The sequence below is a fragment of the Vulpes vulpes genome, chromosome 12, assembly GCF_048418805.1.
Source record: "Vulpes vulpes isolate BD-2025 chromosome 12, VulVul3, whole genome shotgun sequence".
NCBI lineage: Eukaryota > Metazoa > Chordata > Mammalia > Carnivora > Canidae > Vulpes > Vulpes vulpes.
The window spans coordinates 126,629,229-126,646,427 of record NC_132791.1 but is presented as its reverse complement, the minus strand read 5'-3'; the positions used below and the strand labels follow the sequence as shown (position 1 = coordinate 126,646,427).

General features: G+C 36.4%; 1 protein-coding gene and 1 pseudogene across 1 annotated transcript in view; one reads left to right on the top strand and one right to left on the bottom strand.

Annotated features, from left to right (window-relative positions):
* The window catches only part of GUCY1A2 (guanylate cyclase 1 soluble subunit alpha 2), a 319,325-nt gene that overhangs the window by 156,688 nt on the left and 145,438 nt on the right, over positions 1 to 17,199 (bottom strand). The gene's annotated exons all lie outside the window — the stretch shown is intronic.
* Positions 429 to 17,199, top strand: part of LOC112925866 (protein dpy-30 homolog pseudogene) — a 71,220-nt pseudogene continuing 54,449 nt past the window's right edge.

Sequence of the window (17,199 nt, the reverse complement as noted above, 5' to 3'; positions counted from 1 at the left end):
AAACCAAAAAAGACCCAAAGAGCCAAAGAAATCTTGAAAAAGAACAAAGCTGGAGGCATCACACTCCCTGGTTTTGAACTCTATACTACAAAGCTATAGTAATTAAGAGTTGGTGGCACTGTGGGACAGGGCTTTTATAAACAAGCCACTGGGTGCAGGTAATCAGCTCCCCCTCCCCCAATTCCCACTTATTCTAGGTTCTGGGATCTACTATGGAGCTTCCAGGGCTGATGTAGGCACCTGATCTTGGACCATCCCACTATGCTCTTCTACTGCTCCAAGTGCTCTTGTACCCAAGTAGCGGTGAAGGGCAAGGTTGGGAACTGGGCTGGACTCCATTCTGGCATCTTCATGTTAAAATCTTCTGGGTTCCTCACAGTTCTTGTTTTCCAAGACTGGTTTCTAGGGATTTGTTTGCAGGGTCTGCCATGGAGCCAGAGCAGATGATGGAGGGACAGATGCAGGCTATAGAAAACCTTCTCTGATTACAGTCTTGGGACAATGTTGAGACGATAAGAGGCAATGAGATGGTGAACTAATATTCGACAAAGGAGGAAAGACTATCCATTGGAAAAAAGACAGCCTCTTCAATAAATGGTGCTGGGAAAATTGGACATCCATGCAGAAGAATGAAACTAGACCACTCTCTTGCACCATACACAAAGATACACTCAAAATGGATGAGAGATCTAAATGTGAGACAAGATTCCCTCAAAATCCTAGAGGAGAACACAGGCAACACCCTTTTTGAACTTAGCCACAGTAACTTCTTGCAAGATACATCCACGAAGGCAAAAGAAACAAAAGCAAAAATGAACTATTGGGACTTCATCAAGATAAGAAGCTTTTGCACAGCAAAGGATACAGTCAACAAAACTAAAAAGACAACCTACAGAATGAGAGAAGATTTTTGCAAATGACATATCGGATAAAGGGCTAGTTTCCAAGATCTATAAAGAACTTATTAAACTCAACAGCAAAGAAACAAACAATCCAATCATGAAATGGGCAAAAGACATGAAGAGAAGTCTCACAGAGGAAGACATAGACATGGCCAACAAGCACATGAGAAAATGCTCTGCATCACTGGCCATCAGGGAAATACAAATCAAAACGAACTAGGGGTGGTGGAAGGGGAGGAGGGCGGGTGTTGGAGGGGAATGGGTGACGGGCACTGAGGCGGACACTTGACGGAATGAGCACTGGGTGTTTTTCTGTATGTTGGTAAATTGAACACCAATAAAAATTAATTAAAAAAAATAAAAAATAAAAAATAAAATAGTATGGACACTTAAAAAAAAAAGAAATGACAAATACCCACCATTTGCTTCAGCGTGGATGGAACTGGAGGGTATTATGCTGAGTGAAATAAGTCAATCAGAGAAGGACAAACATTATATGGTCTCATTCATTTGGGGAATATAAAAAATAGTGAAAGGAAATAAAGGAGAAAGGAGGAAAAATAAGTGAGAAATATCAGAAAGGGAGACAGAACATGAAAGACTTCTAACTCTGGGAAACAAATTAGGGGTGGTGGAAGGGGAGGTGGGCGGGGGGTGGTGGTGACTGGGTGATGGGCACTGAGGTGAGCACTTGACGGGATGAGCACTGGGTGTTATTCTATATGTTGGCAAATTGACCACCAATAAAAAATAAACTTATAAAAACCAAACAAACAAATGAAAGCCAGATCCCATGCCCTGCCTCCTACTAAGCTGGCTTCTCTGGAATAAATCCAACTCAATTAAAACAAAAACAAAAAAGGCAATGAGAAAGGCCATCAAAACACAGAGAGTGGATCTCCAATCTGCCAACTTGTGTCTACCTGAATCAGACAGTTATGCCTATTTTTATTAGAGGGACTTGCTGTACTTGCAAAAGAAACACCACCAAGTCCCATTGAATTTCTAGCATCCTATCTTTCAAAAAACAAGGCACAGGTTTTTTTTAATGAATTAATTTTTTATTGGTGTTCAATTTACCAACATACAGAATAACACCCAGTGCTCATACAAGGCACAGTTTGAAGATTGAAACTGACTCATCGGTAAGAACAGAAAAATTTGGTTCCTACTGTAGATTTATATGATTAAGAGGGAGCTTTAACTGCCATGATTTTTCCCCTTATTGGAAGTGTAAGAACCTTCAGGACAAAAGAACTTATTTCCAGAACTGCAGAAGAAAATATATTTACTTTGTTTTCATTTAATCACCATACTAACTTAATGAGTGTATTCTGTGCAATTTTTCTCAGAATGTGTTTAACTTTGTCTTTAAAATGACCTTCAAAGTGAGCTGTTCAAATGTCTAAAAAAAACCTTTAGTAATTAAAACAGTTTTATTGGCATAAAAACAGACATGTAAATCAATGGGACAGAATATAAAGAGCCCAGAAATACACCCGCACATACATGGTCAATTAATTTACGACAAAAAAAAAAAAAAAGCCAAGAATATACAATGTGGAAAGGACAATCTCTTAAAAATAGTGCTGGAGGGCAGCCCAGTGGCTCAGTGGTTTAGCGCCGCCTTCAGCCCAGAGCGTGATCCTGGAGACCCCAGATCGAGTCCCACATCAGGCTCTCTGCATGGAGCCTGCTTCTCCCTCTGTCTGTGTCTCTGCTTCTCTCTCTGTGTCGCTCATGAATAAATAAATAAAATCTTTTTAAAAATAGTGTTGGAAAAACTGGACAACAATATGCAAAACGAATAAAACTAGACCACCATCTTACGCAATACACAAAAATTAACTCAAAATAAAGACTTGAACTTAAGATTTGAAACCATAAAACTCCTAGAAGAAAACATGGGATATAAGCTCCTTAAACTAGGTCTTGGCAATGCCATCAAAAGCAAAAGCAACAAAAACAAAAATAATCAAGTGGAACAATATCAAACTAAAAAGATGGTGGACAGCAAAAGAAATGAAAAACAAAATAAGGCAACCTACTGAATGGGAGAATACAATTACAAATGCTATATCTGATAAGGTACTAATATCCAAAACATATGAAGAACTCATACAACTCAATAGCAAAATTAAACAACAAACAATAGGATTAAAAAATGGTCAGAAGATCTGAATAGACATTTCCCAAAGCATACAGATAGCCAATAAGTACACAAAAAGATGCCCAACATCACTAGTTATCAGAGAAATGCAAATTGAAACAATGAAATGTCACCTCACAGCTGTTAGAAAGGCTAGGATAAAAAAATACAAGAAACAAGTGTTGGCGAGGATGTGGAGAAAAAGAAACAGTGCACTGTTGGTAGAAATGAAAACTGGTACAACCACTATGGAAAACAGTACGGAGTTTCCTCAAAAAATTAAAATAGAACTATTGTATGATTTAGTAATTCCACTTCTGGGTATTCATCTGTAAAAAATTAAATCACTAGTGCAAAAAGTTGTATGCATCCCCATGTTAATTAGGGCATATTACAACAGCTTAGATATAGAAAAAATCTAAATGTCCATCAATGGATGAATAATATATATATATGAATATTTATATGAATATATAAATATATGTGAATATATGAACATTATTTTAATTCAACCACTAACAAAGGAAATCTTGCCATTTGTGACAACAAGTATGGACCTCAAAGGCATTATGCTGAGTGAAAAGTCAGAAAAAGACAAATTCCATATCTTTCTTATACATGGAATCTTAAAACAAAACCACCAAGCTCATAAATACAGAGAACAGAGAGGTATTCAGAAGAGGTAGGATGTACAAAGAAGTAGAAGAAATGGGTGAATATTTTTTGTTTTATATATAAAACAGTCCCATCAATGTAGTCGTAGTGCAAAGTTGAGGTTTCCTTCTAGAAGCCCTTTGTAAATATTAGTGGTACAGAGAAAGATGACCTGTTAATTAAACATTTGAGTCTGTGGAAGAAGAACCCTAGAAAACTTTGAAAGATGTATAAACCCATTTTATTGTCTTCCTTTTCAGCAAATGTATCTATTTTTCACAGAATAAAAAGCAAAAGGATAGGTAACACAACTAAGTTTTGGAAGACATTAAAGGAAATAAACACGTTTTGAGAATGAGAAATGCCACCAATTTATTAAATCAAAAGCAAGAACGAGATAAATGACACTAGAAAATTATACTTTCAGCCACTACTTTAAGAGGGCCGGAAACCACGACAACATAGGGAAGGAAACGGATGCTGATTACTTGAACTAATTAAGTGCATTTAAACCTGTGTCCCCATGATGCTCACGACACATACATTTAGAAATGAGCTGAAGGTGTTAGCTTCACAAGTCATACAGGGATGACATGGAAGGCTGGTGAGAAACAGGCAACAAGTTTTCTTTCTAGTCATTACTTAAATTTGTTTTCATAATTAGGCAGGAGATAAATGAATAGAACATATGCCAACATAAATAGGTCGAAAGCCATTTCATGAGCAGGAAAAAAACAAGAGTTCAAATAGCAAGCAATCAGTAAATGCATACCATGAATGTGAAATAATTTATTTTTGAGAAACATATAAAGATATTGTTAAATGAGTATTATCCTTCTCAAAGTAGCACAAAGTAACATAAACATGATATTCAGTTGGTCATTCAAGCAACCTTTAACTGAGCACTAACATGTGCCTGGCAGTGAGCCAAGAGATGCACTTGCTATAGGGCAGAGGTCAAACCCCATTTAAAAAAACATTATTGGGGGCAGCCTGGGTGGCTCAGTGGTTTAAGCACCTGCCTTTATCCCAGGGCATGATCCTGGAATACTGGGATCAAGTCCCACATCGGGCTCCCTACATAGATCCTGCTTCTCCCTCTGCCTGTGTCTCTGCCTCTCTCTCTCTCTCTCTCTGTGTGTGTCTATCATAAATAAATAAATAAATAAATAAATAAATAAATAAATAAATAAATAAAATCTTAAAAAAAAACCATTATTGGTAGCATGTTATCTTGCTTTGAGAGTGGATATAATTTTGGAGGTACCCTATCACGATTCTGAGCTAAGCCTAGAATAAAGCAGTTGACTGACCTGCGTGACATAATTTTGGTTAAAACCCAGATATGATTAAAAAGTAAGATTGCTTACTCATGTAATTTGTATACTGACTTTGACAGAAATTTCAAGAGGAAAATCCAAAAATTCTTTTGTGACATCACCATTAGTGAAAAAAGTGTGTTGCCTTGCCAAGAACCTGCTCTGAAAGATGCCTATGTTAATGTCTGGTCATTTATTGACAATTCCATCTTATTGCTATATTACACCCTATGTAATAAGCCTAGGAACTTAATGAAGTATTGTCTGCATTTGTTTTTAACTTTTAAATATGTATGGGAGGAAAATTTGTATTTTGAACCTTATTTAGATTAAGGAAGTCAAAGTTTTCTAAGTCAAGTGACTTTTAAAAGAGTTAAAATTTTCTGGATAAAAAAGCTGCCCACTAAATGATAAGCCTAAGAGGGTAGGGACCATCCTTAATCTTCATCCATTCTATAGTTTTCTAAAATTACCAAAAAGGCCATTCACAGGGATTAATATTCAACTCCTCTTCCCTGGTGTGGAGACTGGCATATCAACTATCCAACTGAAACTCTTACTGGTTAGTTCATATAGAGAGAAAACTGTTAGGTCTTCAAGAAACCAAAAAAGTTCTCTTCCACAGACTTACAATTTTAAAATGTAGTTGAATATATAGAATATATATAAAATACATATTATATATATATATATATATATAAGATACATAAATATATATATGCATGGTTAAGTCTATACAAGCCTACATATGCTGACAAATTCTGAGGGGAAAAGGCACAGAGGTTCATTCAGAAGAAGTAGCAATCAGTGTGGTTCAGGAATTCAGCTGCTATATTTGCAAGTTAGTAAATAGCTCTTATGGTCAATTTATTTGACTGGCTGTATTTTAAGAAATAAAGTAGAAAAACATGTGCCACAATATGTAAATCATCTTTCTTCCCAGCTCTAAAATTAAACCTTTTATCAAATGTCTGCAGCTATTTTTAGAATAATTGTATAATGTTCTAAAAGAAAGGCAGCTCCCATTTAAGACTCTCTTTTGAGAAATGTCTGATGTAGCCAAATACACCTGATAATTCCAGTAAAAGCAGAACTAGTAATCGGTCTCAACTAGGCATAACATTGGAGAAAATTTAGGAAAAATGTCGTAGACTGGAGTACGTAATACACAGATGAGGAGACTCCATTGTCTTCATTTTGACTGTTTGAGGTATTAACCATATATCCAAAAATTCACCCCTTTAAAGTGAGTAATTCAGTGGATCTTGTAGTAGATTTCACAGAATTGTGCAATCATCACCACAAACCAATTTTGGAACATTTCATCACCCTCTAAAAAAGCTTTGTATTCATCAGTAGTCAATCCCTGTCCCTCTCTTCCTCTCTTCCACCCTAGGCAACTACTAATTTACTTCTTGTACATTCGCCTCTTCTGGACATTTCACACAAAAGTTATCATACATCACATTTCCTTGAAGAATTTTATTGCTTTAGCTGCTACATTTAGGTCTAAGATCCATTTTGAATTAATTTGTTTATATGGTGAGAGATGGAGTCTAAATCCATTCTTTTGCAATGCACATATCCATCGGTTTCTCATCATTGGAAAAAAAAGACTATTCTTTCCCTGTTGAATTATCTTAGCACCTGAAAAATCAATTCACCATAAATGTAAGTGTTATTTCTCAATTTTATTCAACTGGTCTCTATCTATTCTTATGACAGAACCATACTGTTTTGATTATTGTTGCTTTGTAGTAAGTTTTAAATCAAGAGATGTGAACCTTTCACATTTCAAGATCTCCCTTGCATTTCATGAATTATAGTATCAGTTTGTCACAGTCTTTCCACAAAGCATCTGGCATTTAGTGACATTGATTTTGTAGACCACATTGCATACTATTCCCATCTAAACAGTTTTAAGTTTTATAATCCATTAACAGAGACACCTTTCCATTATTTAGGTCTTAATTTCTTTCAATAATGCTTTGGAGTTTTCTGTGTGCAAGTCTTTCACCTGTTTGGTTATACTTTTTCCTAAGTACTCTATTTATTTTGAGGCTCTTATAAGTGGAATTCTTTTCCTTATTTCATTTTTGGATTGTTCACATGTCATCTATAGAAACGCAATTTATTTTTGTACAGTGATCTTCTATCTTGCAACTCTGATAGTATTGTTTTTGAGTTGTCATTTTTTGTGGATTCCTTAGAGTTTTTCTATAGAGAAGATCATACCATCTCAGAATAAATACAGTTATACCTTTTTTCTTTTCCAATTTTTAAAACATTTTATTTATTTATTTATTTATTTATTTATTTATTTATTTGAGTGAGAGAGAGAGAGCACGTGCATGAACTGAGGGAGAGGTAGAAGCAAACTCCCCACTGAGCTGGGAGCCTGACATGGGGCTCAATCCCAGGACCTGAAGATCATGACCTGAGCTGAAGACAGACATTTAACTGACTGAGCTACCCAGGGACCCCTTTCTTTTACAATTTGAATGTCTACTGTATCTTTTTCTTAGAAAATTGCCCTGGTAAGAATTTCCCATGCAATGTTGAATAAAAGTAAGAGCAGATATGCTTGTGTTGTTCCTGAAATTTGGGGGAAGCAGTTACTCTTTCATCATTAGTCATGATGTTAGCTGTAGGTTTTTGCCAGAGTCCCAATCCTTTAGCAGGTTGAGAAGGCTGCCTTGTTATTCCTGGCTTACTGAATATCACTATCATGGAAAGATGCTGGCTTGTCAAATGCTTTCTCTGCATTTACAAAGATGCTTGTGAGGCTTTTGCCTTTTATTCTTAGGTGTATTACACTAGTTGATTTTCAGATATTAAATAAATCCTACATTCCTGGGATGAATCTTACTTGGTCATGGTGTATCATCATTTTTAAATGTTGCCATGTTCAGTCTTATAGTATTTTGCTAAGAATTGCATATATATATTCATTAGGGATATTAATCTGTGCTTTTATTTTCTTGAGATGTCCTTGATTTTGGTATCAAGGTAATAATACTGACCTCATAAAATCAGTTTTACCTCTTCTTCTATTTTACAGAAGGAGTTACAAGTTTTGGTATTAATTCTTCTTTAAATGTTTGGTAGAATTCACCAGTGAAATGTAGGCATTGCTTTGTTTCATGTGTGCTTTGAAACTTGTGTTTTTTCCTTGATTCTCCTATTGAGAAACTGATTTTTGGCAATGTCATTCTCCATGTTTGTAATTTATAGGTCAAACTATCCATTATATCTACTTTCAAGGATTGTTTTTGAAGATTAAATGAAATTATAGATGTTAAAGCTTTCTGCAACCAGAAAGTACCATTCTACTATGCCCTATTCTGTTTAAGACTTTTTGGCTCTACTATAGAAAATTCTTTCTGAAGACAGTTGGAATTTTCGTTAAGGATCTAAAAAGCAAGCCTGGTACTTTAACCTATGTCCCTGGGGCAAATATGGCAACCATAGTTTCCTTTATACTGAAATGAGTACCTGTGGCAATGTAGTACCTGGTTATTTTGCTCCCAGTACTCTTTCTTGAAAACCTTTTACTGCCAAATGTGGAAGTCAGAGCTGTGCCAAGTTCCTTACTCATCAATAAAATTGTGTTTATAGGAAAATCAGCCACTATCTGGACATTTTTTTTTACTTAAACTCAACAATGAAGACTAATCCGCAGAGTGCTTTTCACTGTTTAGAAAATAAAGCCAATTTCCAAATAACTGGAATGTTTTTTTTTTTTTTTCATAAAACGGACTATTTCCTACTTAGAGAATTACCAAAGAGGCTTCTATATATCTACTTAATGCCAAACCTGGCATTAAGTGAATTAATGTGTTTATTTCTCTAACTTTGAGAATAAAGTTCATCCCTTACTTACTCCTGACTGCATAAAATCTGCCACCAATGCTCCGCATCTCCTACTCCCCCAACCTTTCCCTCTGTTGAGGTCTCACTGCCTCTGCCACAGAATTTATAGTCTTCAAAGACTGTTTGCTTTACGAAGAGGAAGAAAGAAAAAAATACAACAAAAAGATTAAACTTCTGATTGCTGAATCTGAGATAAGCCTCTAAATAGTGCCAATCAGCCTGAATGGCAATGTGCCACAAAAGTACCTTTTTCCTATATTGTCTACAGCCTTTATTTTGATTTATTCCCTTGTCTACATCTTCAACAATTAATTATATTGAAGAAAATAAAAAATCTCTTCTTAAAACACAAATAATTCTTAAAGGGTTATTATGGCTCCCAGTGACTCACAGCTTAGTAAAAATTAATGTAATTAAATTGCTTTCCTTCTAAGTTCTATCTGAACTCTATCCATTACTCTGAAAGAATGAATAATTTTATTTGGCAAGAAACAAAACGTAGATTAAGATCATTTGGAATGAGAAGCAATTTGTGAAGTTGAAAAGATTTGGCAGATACCATAGTAAAGGACTTAGGACTTCATAATGGTAACAATTATCACATACTTAGTATGGCACAATTCCACGTGAGTTATTCCACTTAATCTTCGACAACCCTATGAAACAGGTACAATTATTATCTTTGTGTAATAGAAAATTGAGACAAAGAGAGATTAAGGAACTTGTCTAAAGGGGCACCCAGGTGGCTGAGTTGGTTAAGCATCCAACTCTTGATTTGGGCTCAGGTCATGATCTCAGGGTTGTGAGATCCAGCCCTGTGTCAGCCTCTACAGAGTGTGGAGTCTGCTTGAGATCCATTCTCTCCCTCCCATTTCTCCCTACTCACTCACTCATAAATAAATAAATAAAAATCAGAAAGAAATGAAAGAAAGAAATGAAAGAAAGAAAGAAAGAAGAAAGAAAGAAAGAAAGAGCAAGAAGTGCAAGAAAGAAAGAAAAACTTACCTAAGGATACATCATGAAGAGGTAGACAAGAATTTAAACCTAGCTCAATCTAAACTCAGAATCAGATTTCTAAACTTCTATGATGACTGGCCACCAGAAGCACTAGGTGCTGAAAGACCAGAAGCACTAAGATTTATAAGACAGATGAAGATGAAGTGCAGAAGAAAGGTGAAACCCTTTGTGACCAGCTTTTACTGGTATCAAATATTGGTCTAGATCCAGATCTAAAAATAGCTAGCAAAAGCATCACCCAGCTCCTTGCTCCTACTTCTTGAGGTCAAAATTTTAGATGCATACATTCCCTTATTAAGATAATAGGCTTTTGCCAAGTAGCCTGGAACCTAGTAAGTTACCATGTCATCTGAGCAGACAATTGCTGTGTAAATTACAATTAGTGGATTAAACATAATCTATTGGAATAGTAGCCACTCAACAGGTGAGGATTCCTTGACCACATAAAAACATAAGTAGGTTGTGAATCTAAAAAGTCTATATTAAAATTAGCTCTGGCCTCCTTTGTCATAGATTTTGGGGACCATAGATTACTGTTACAATAATTTGACCTACTACTGACATTATGTATGATTAAATAACAAATTCAGATTAAAATGAAAGGTAAAATGGCAGTAACTGTAAATGTGCTAACATCTAAAATTAGAATACCTAATTGTAAACCAAGGTTGTTCTGAATTGACAGCTTTAAATCTGAATTAAGTCTTGTTTTAGGGCCTATTTTTATTCTGTATGAATATTTAAACTTCCCTAAAGAAATAGTAATTTATAACCAACAGAGGCTAATAAATATTGTCTCATACTTAACTTGAGCTAGCCATCCATGCTTAATTTATGCATTTGTTCTGCTAAACCTCATACATAGCCTGTTAAGAAATAAATTACAAGAAAGGACATAGAGTGCCAATGAAATTTTACAGTGGATTTAATTAATTATTAAGCCCATAAAATTTACTAAGTTTCTATTATGCAAAAGGTATGATAAAAAAACTCATCAATTAGTCATTAAGATTAATAATAATACAAGGTATAGAATGATATAGCCTAGCTCTTGATATAATCTAGCTCTGATGGGAAAATAAGACTCTCATCTGATTCAGAATAAATATGATAAATAAATGTGTTAATACATATAAAGTGTATAAAATAGCTTTTATTAAAAGCAGCTATTATTACTGTTTGACATTTCTGAATTTTATGAATAACTGAACTTTCTATTTTTAAATACCAAAATGTTTCCATGCAAACATTTCAGGTTAAAATGAGCTTATAATAAACCTATACCCTGCTCTGCTACTTTATATAGGGTACTCTGATCATAAAACTTCTCTCAAAATCAGGGCAATATTAGGAGCACTGATTTGGGGGGCTGAAATATCATACAATAATGTTTTCAGAGGATAAAGGAAAAGAGAACATAAATTAAGTATCCAGTATTTACCCAGCACTTTATGTATTATGTCTACATGAAGTGCATATTTTAATGTCCCTACCATTAGAGTTCCTGTCTTCTACATTATAGGTTTTTTCCTTTTAGCTCCACTGACATCAGGCTTTCCATGGTCATACATGCTGTTATTAGAAACAGTTCCCCCCACTATAGTGCATTTTCAACATATCTAATCTGCTGTAGATTAAGTAACCAGATGACCAAACATGTTAAACTATGTACAGAGAGACTGAGTGAAAGCTTAATGAGCTCTAATCAAGTATATGGTAGACATGCATTTTGTAGCCTATATTTTGGCTTCTCAGTGCTCTTTGCCCTTTCTCATACTTAGCTGAATTCAGAAAACCTGTCCGCAGTTTCACTTAAAGCGTTAATGTCTATGCTTTCGCTTATTATTATAATGGATGAATTAACCAACAAATATTAAAAGGGCTCAACTTCTAGCTACCATTAGATATATAATGCCATCATTAAGAGCTTAAATTAAAAGCACCCATGCCAACCCTCATTTTAGTTTGACTCTAGTCCAAGGAATGGGTCACAGACCAGTAAAGAGAAACTCCATTCCTCCTACTGTAAAGACAAATTTAAGAAGAAGAATGAGGAGGAAAGGAGAAAAAAGAAGAGGAGAAAGGAGAGGCTGGAGAGAAGGCAACAAGGAGAAGGAAGATGAATTTTCTTTGGTTCCTAAGGGAAAGGAGGCCACCGCCTTCTCTCCCACTCCTGAAAAGGTCTCCTTGAAAACAAAGGGAACTGGAGTCCTTCCTCTATTCTAGAAGAATAAAAACAGGTCTCTCCAGGGGTTACATAAACCCAACCTTTAGTTTTAAAAGGCAAATGTGTTACCAAGGTTGCTGGTCTCTATCTCCCCTGTAAGGTAAATTTCCTCCAGAGTTAACCTGGGAGGCTTTCTTGACATGTAACAAAGAAAATCAAAGAAATGTTATTGTATCTCCTACCCATTTCTCTATTATTTATATACCCCAAATGAATGAGACCATATCATGTTTGTCCTTCTCCGATTGACTTATTTCACTCAGCATAATACCCTCCAGTTCCATCCACATTGAAGCAAATTGTGGGTATTTGTCATTTCTAATGGCTGAGTAATATCAGAAAGGGAGACAGAACATAAAGACTCCTAACTCTGGGAAACAAACTAGGGGTGGTGGAAGGGGAGGAAGGCAGGGGGTGGGGGTGAATGGGTGACGGGCACCGAGGGGGGCACTTGATGGGATGAGCACTGGGTGTTATTCTGTATGTTGGCAAATTGAACACCAATAAAAAATAAATTTATTATTAAAAAAGAAATGTTATTGCATTTTCTTCTACTTTGCTGTGTAATTTGTAGAAAATGTAATCCTGACTTCCTGGGTTCCATGGCTACCTATATGCATGTACTCTTGTATTCATTCAGTAACAAATGTTTTCTTTTTTTTCCTTCCATACTGATGAGGATAGGCTTCTTTCTGTTGGTAGGACATTTTGCTTACCCAATAACTAACTTGTCATTTGTTGGCCCTATCTGTCAATTTTCGGTCCTGAAATAATTCCCCTCCCTCAAAGCACCAAACTTCAGATACAAATTTGGGCTACATCATCCACGCAATGTTGTTATAGCTATCATTAGCAAGTTGTAGGCATGTTTTTAGGATAATACATCACTAATTCTGAAAGCAGAGATGTGTGGGAAAGAAAAGCATTTAAAATTGGGATTTCCTTTTATATACTGTGTACTTAAGGTTAAAATATGATAATTTCAAATTTTTCTTGAACCAACAAGCTATTAAAAATGAAATGCTCAGAAACAAATACAGGGAAATCTCCCAAGTTTTTCTTTTTAAGTTTTCTTTGCTCCATCTCATCTCCCCATTTTGTTCTCTTAACAATGCTTGTCATTATCTAAAATTAGCTTTTACTCTACTTTTAAAAATTGAAGTATAGTTTGCATATACTTAAATCACCACTTGTATGTACAGAAAAGCACTTTCTTATCCCAAATTTTCTGTAAAATCAATCTCTGACAAATAGCAATTGTTAATTATCTTACTTGGATTTTCTCCTCACTGAGCACTGTAGAAAATTTTGCGCATAAAGACACAATAAGCTAAAATTGAGAAATTACGTAGTTGGCCTCTTTCTTCCTCCTAAAAGGAAGCAAGCTATTTCAATAGTGTACGTGGATGCCCTCAAGTACACCATGAGAGTGCTGCAGAGAGACAAGAGTTGCTCTGCTCATCCCATCAACAGATGTAGAAGGCGATCTCGTTCAAAAGAGGCAATGCTAGGAGTGGAAAGAGGATGCATGGATGGGCTTGGAGATATGTGTTTGAACCAACGACCTATTACTTATTGACCTCAGAGAAGTCACTTACCTCTCATTTGTAAAATTGACATAATAGTACCCTTGTTATATAATGGTGAGGATTAAATATGATGTAGAAAAGACAGATACTGAATTAATTTCCAGTACAAGCAAGGAAATTAAACAGTAGCTGATGATGTCCGCATGCAGCCACCCTTGCTACCCCAGCCAGAAGCATCTCACTCTTCTCTGAATAGCTCTTCCAATCTCAGGCAACTGTTCATGAAGAGACAGCCTCTGTGGTGAAAACTGGAGAAGCAGTACCTCACTGAAGGAGAAAAGAAACATCTCAGATGTTGTTTGCATCCTAGGGGAACCCAGAGAAAGACAGTCATTGCTTTCTCCCTTAGAAAGGTAATACTCTATCATACAGTTTTACCACAGTGGCTAGAAATTCTAGTCCAATTCTTTCCTTGGGCACAATTTGGGATGAGGAGGAAACTGAGGTAGGAAGCTCTCTGGTTCCTTCCCAAGGGTTTGGATTTAAGAGAAGGAAGGTATAGAGGGGGCTCTATAAACTCACCAAACACCTCTGCTCTGGCTGGATGTTCAGATTCACAAGGATGAGGAACCTGGTAGTGTTCTTTTCTCTATGCTTCCATAGTTGCTCTATTTTGACTCCTAAGAAGACTTCTTTTGAAAAACGCTGAGCTTTGTAAACTAAGGGGGAGAGGGATTCTTCCAACTTCACAGCATTATGAGTCACCCATGACCAGGGGCTGAAGTGGATGTGGCTGGTGCTGACTCTGCCAACCCACTCTGTGCCTGGGCCTCCCTGAAAGCTTGTAATTACAGAGATGTGCAATAATACAAAAGCAGAGGGAAATAAAAGGTGACCTTAGACTTAAATCCTGCTTACCTTGGATTTAAAAAAAAAAAGAGGCAATGATCACATATACATCACTTTTGCCCCTGGTAGAAGGCAAACTCTTTGAGGAAAAGCCTTTGTCTCATTCACTTCCTGTAGATTATAGCACCTCACATACAGAAGGTACTCAGGCTGACATCATATGCTCTTACGGCATGTATATTATAAGGAGGCAACATGTGTGGTGCAAAAAGACCTGGATCAGAAAAATTTAGGGTGTAGTTCTAGTCCTGGTGCTGTTCAACCTATCTGGGCCTTCATTGCTTCAAAGTTAAAAAGTTAAATTTGATTATCTCTAATTCAACCTCCAGCTCTAAAGTGGAAGCGAGGGGGGAGGAGGGTGAGGGAAATGAAGGGAAGGGAAGGGAAGGGAAGGGAAGGGAAGGGAAGGGAAGGAAGGGAAGGGAAGGAAGAGAGAGGGAAGAAGGAAGGAGAGAAAGGGTGCTTCCATCAGAGAAAATTCAATCACAGAAAACTCTTTAGGAAGCATACTTGTCAGTTAATGGCTTCAGGGAATGGGAAAGTCACTGTGACTGTTTCAAGACAAATTTTGGTAGAATAAGAAGGATTTGGGCCAAGAAAGAAATTTTCCATCCCAGCCAGATGCAAAAAAGAGACTGTGGATGAACATTGAAAATGAATGATTTCCAGTCATTCTGCAAGTTGGTCCTGGTCTGCTGAGTTAGCACATCTGTACCTTTTCTTTTCTTGGCCTGCGGTCATAGTGAAACTACTCTCTTTATTTGCTAAGGCCTGTAATTCGTAAGGTGAAGAGGCAAACCAGTCAGTTAAAATGCACAGCATCAGGAGTGTGCACTTCCATGGTTTTGAGTGGCTATCCACTGCTCCATGGAATAATGCAGGAGAGAAAAGTCTTTTCCGAAATGCAGATAACAAGAATCTTATCTCACAGTAACAACCTCCAGCAATCAATTATGTTGCTACTAGCCGATCGTAGTTAAGACTTTTTTCAATACATGAAATTCATTTTAAAAGACAGCCTAGATCATATCTGTCCACTCAATTTCCACAAGCCCTAAATACTCCCTTCCCATAAGTTCAAATGTGAACCAATATTTCTTTCAACTACTCCCTGTGCACTTCAACACCTAACTTTACTTTCCCCCCAATTAATGAACTGGTTAATTAATTAATTAAAAATAAAATGCTACTTACTGGGCTCTTTCCTTTAGGAAAAGCTAAACTATCTGATGGTTCTCAGATGGAAGCAATTATCAATGTTTACTATAGTTGGTTTATTATAAAAATGTTAGATTCATTTCTGAAACATTATCCAGAGGATGGTACGTGGTAAACCCTATATAGGGAGGGGCACCTGGATACCTCAGTTCCTTGAGCGTCCAACCCCTGCTCTCAACCCCATGTTGGGTTCCATGCTAAGCTTGCAGCTTACTTTAAAAAGAAAAAGGTTTTAAAAACTAGATACAGGGAAATAAAAGAAACACAAAGATATTTAGTAGCCTGCAGTCATAACCTCAGTCTTATTTTCTATAATCCCACAGCTTGAAGACACTGCAAAATCTGGGAGACAGACAGACACAGAATATCAGGCAGTAACATAAACCATGAGCAACAGAGTCTCCCTTTGTAGACAGAGCAAATAGAGCACACATTATTAAAACACAATGACCTTCTAGAGATTAGTTGAGAAGTCATTTCAATTTCTCAGTATGTACAGAATCCTCTAGAGGGAAAATTTACTCAGATTGGCTAATCTTTATTATGGTATCATTCAAGATTCAAAATATCTAACCAGTATCTTATACCATATTTAACATAGAATGGTAGAAATCAAATCCCAGTCCAAAGTCCCAATATGAATGCTAAGGGCCACTGTAACACTTTACAAGTGAAATTCAAGTTAAATAGCTTACTTAGAAAAAGTTAAAAGTTCCAAAACAGAATTAGACCAAATGAATTTTTAATGTAGAGTACTATAAATAAAGCTGACTTTATATCAAAGACTAAAAGATCAATGCATTGGTTTAACTACCATAGCTAAATAATACCTCTTTCAATTTTTGAAGCATTTAGAACACAAGGAAAAGGAGAAGAATGAGAGGGGATTAAAATATTTTTACTGCCCATCCTGTCATAGCTTACTCAGTGCTGGTAAACACAGGATTGATTTATTAGCAAGTATGAATATGGAATAACACGAACTCCCAGTCTATTCTTGAATCTTTATAAGATTCACTCACTCCTACTAACACTCCCTCTGCTAGCCACCCTCCCCCTGCAAAAACTTTTTCCCTGGTCTGGTTACAGATATCAGAGCAAATTTGAAGCAAATCCTAGGAGTTCTGTCTATCCCTTAGACAAGTCACAAATGTAGACATTTTTTTCATTTCAGAAGGTCCATGATAAAATACTAGATAAAACTAGATAAAATTCAGGCCAGGGACATAAGCAAAAAGCGATAGTTATCGGGGCGCCTGGGTGGTGTAGTCAGCTGAGCGTCCAACTCTTGGTCTCAGCTCAGGTCAGGATCTCCGGGTTGTGAGATCAAGCCCTGTGATGGGTTTCACGCTCTGCGAGGGTACCCCAAGTTTATCGCTTGAGTTTCTCGCTCCTTCTGCCC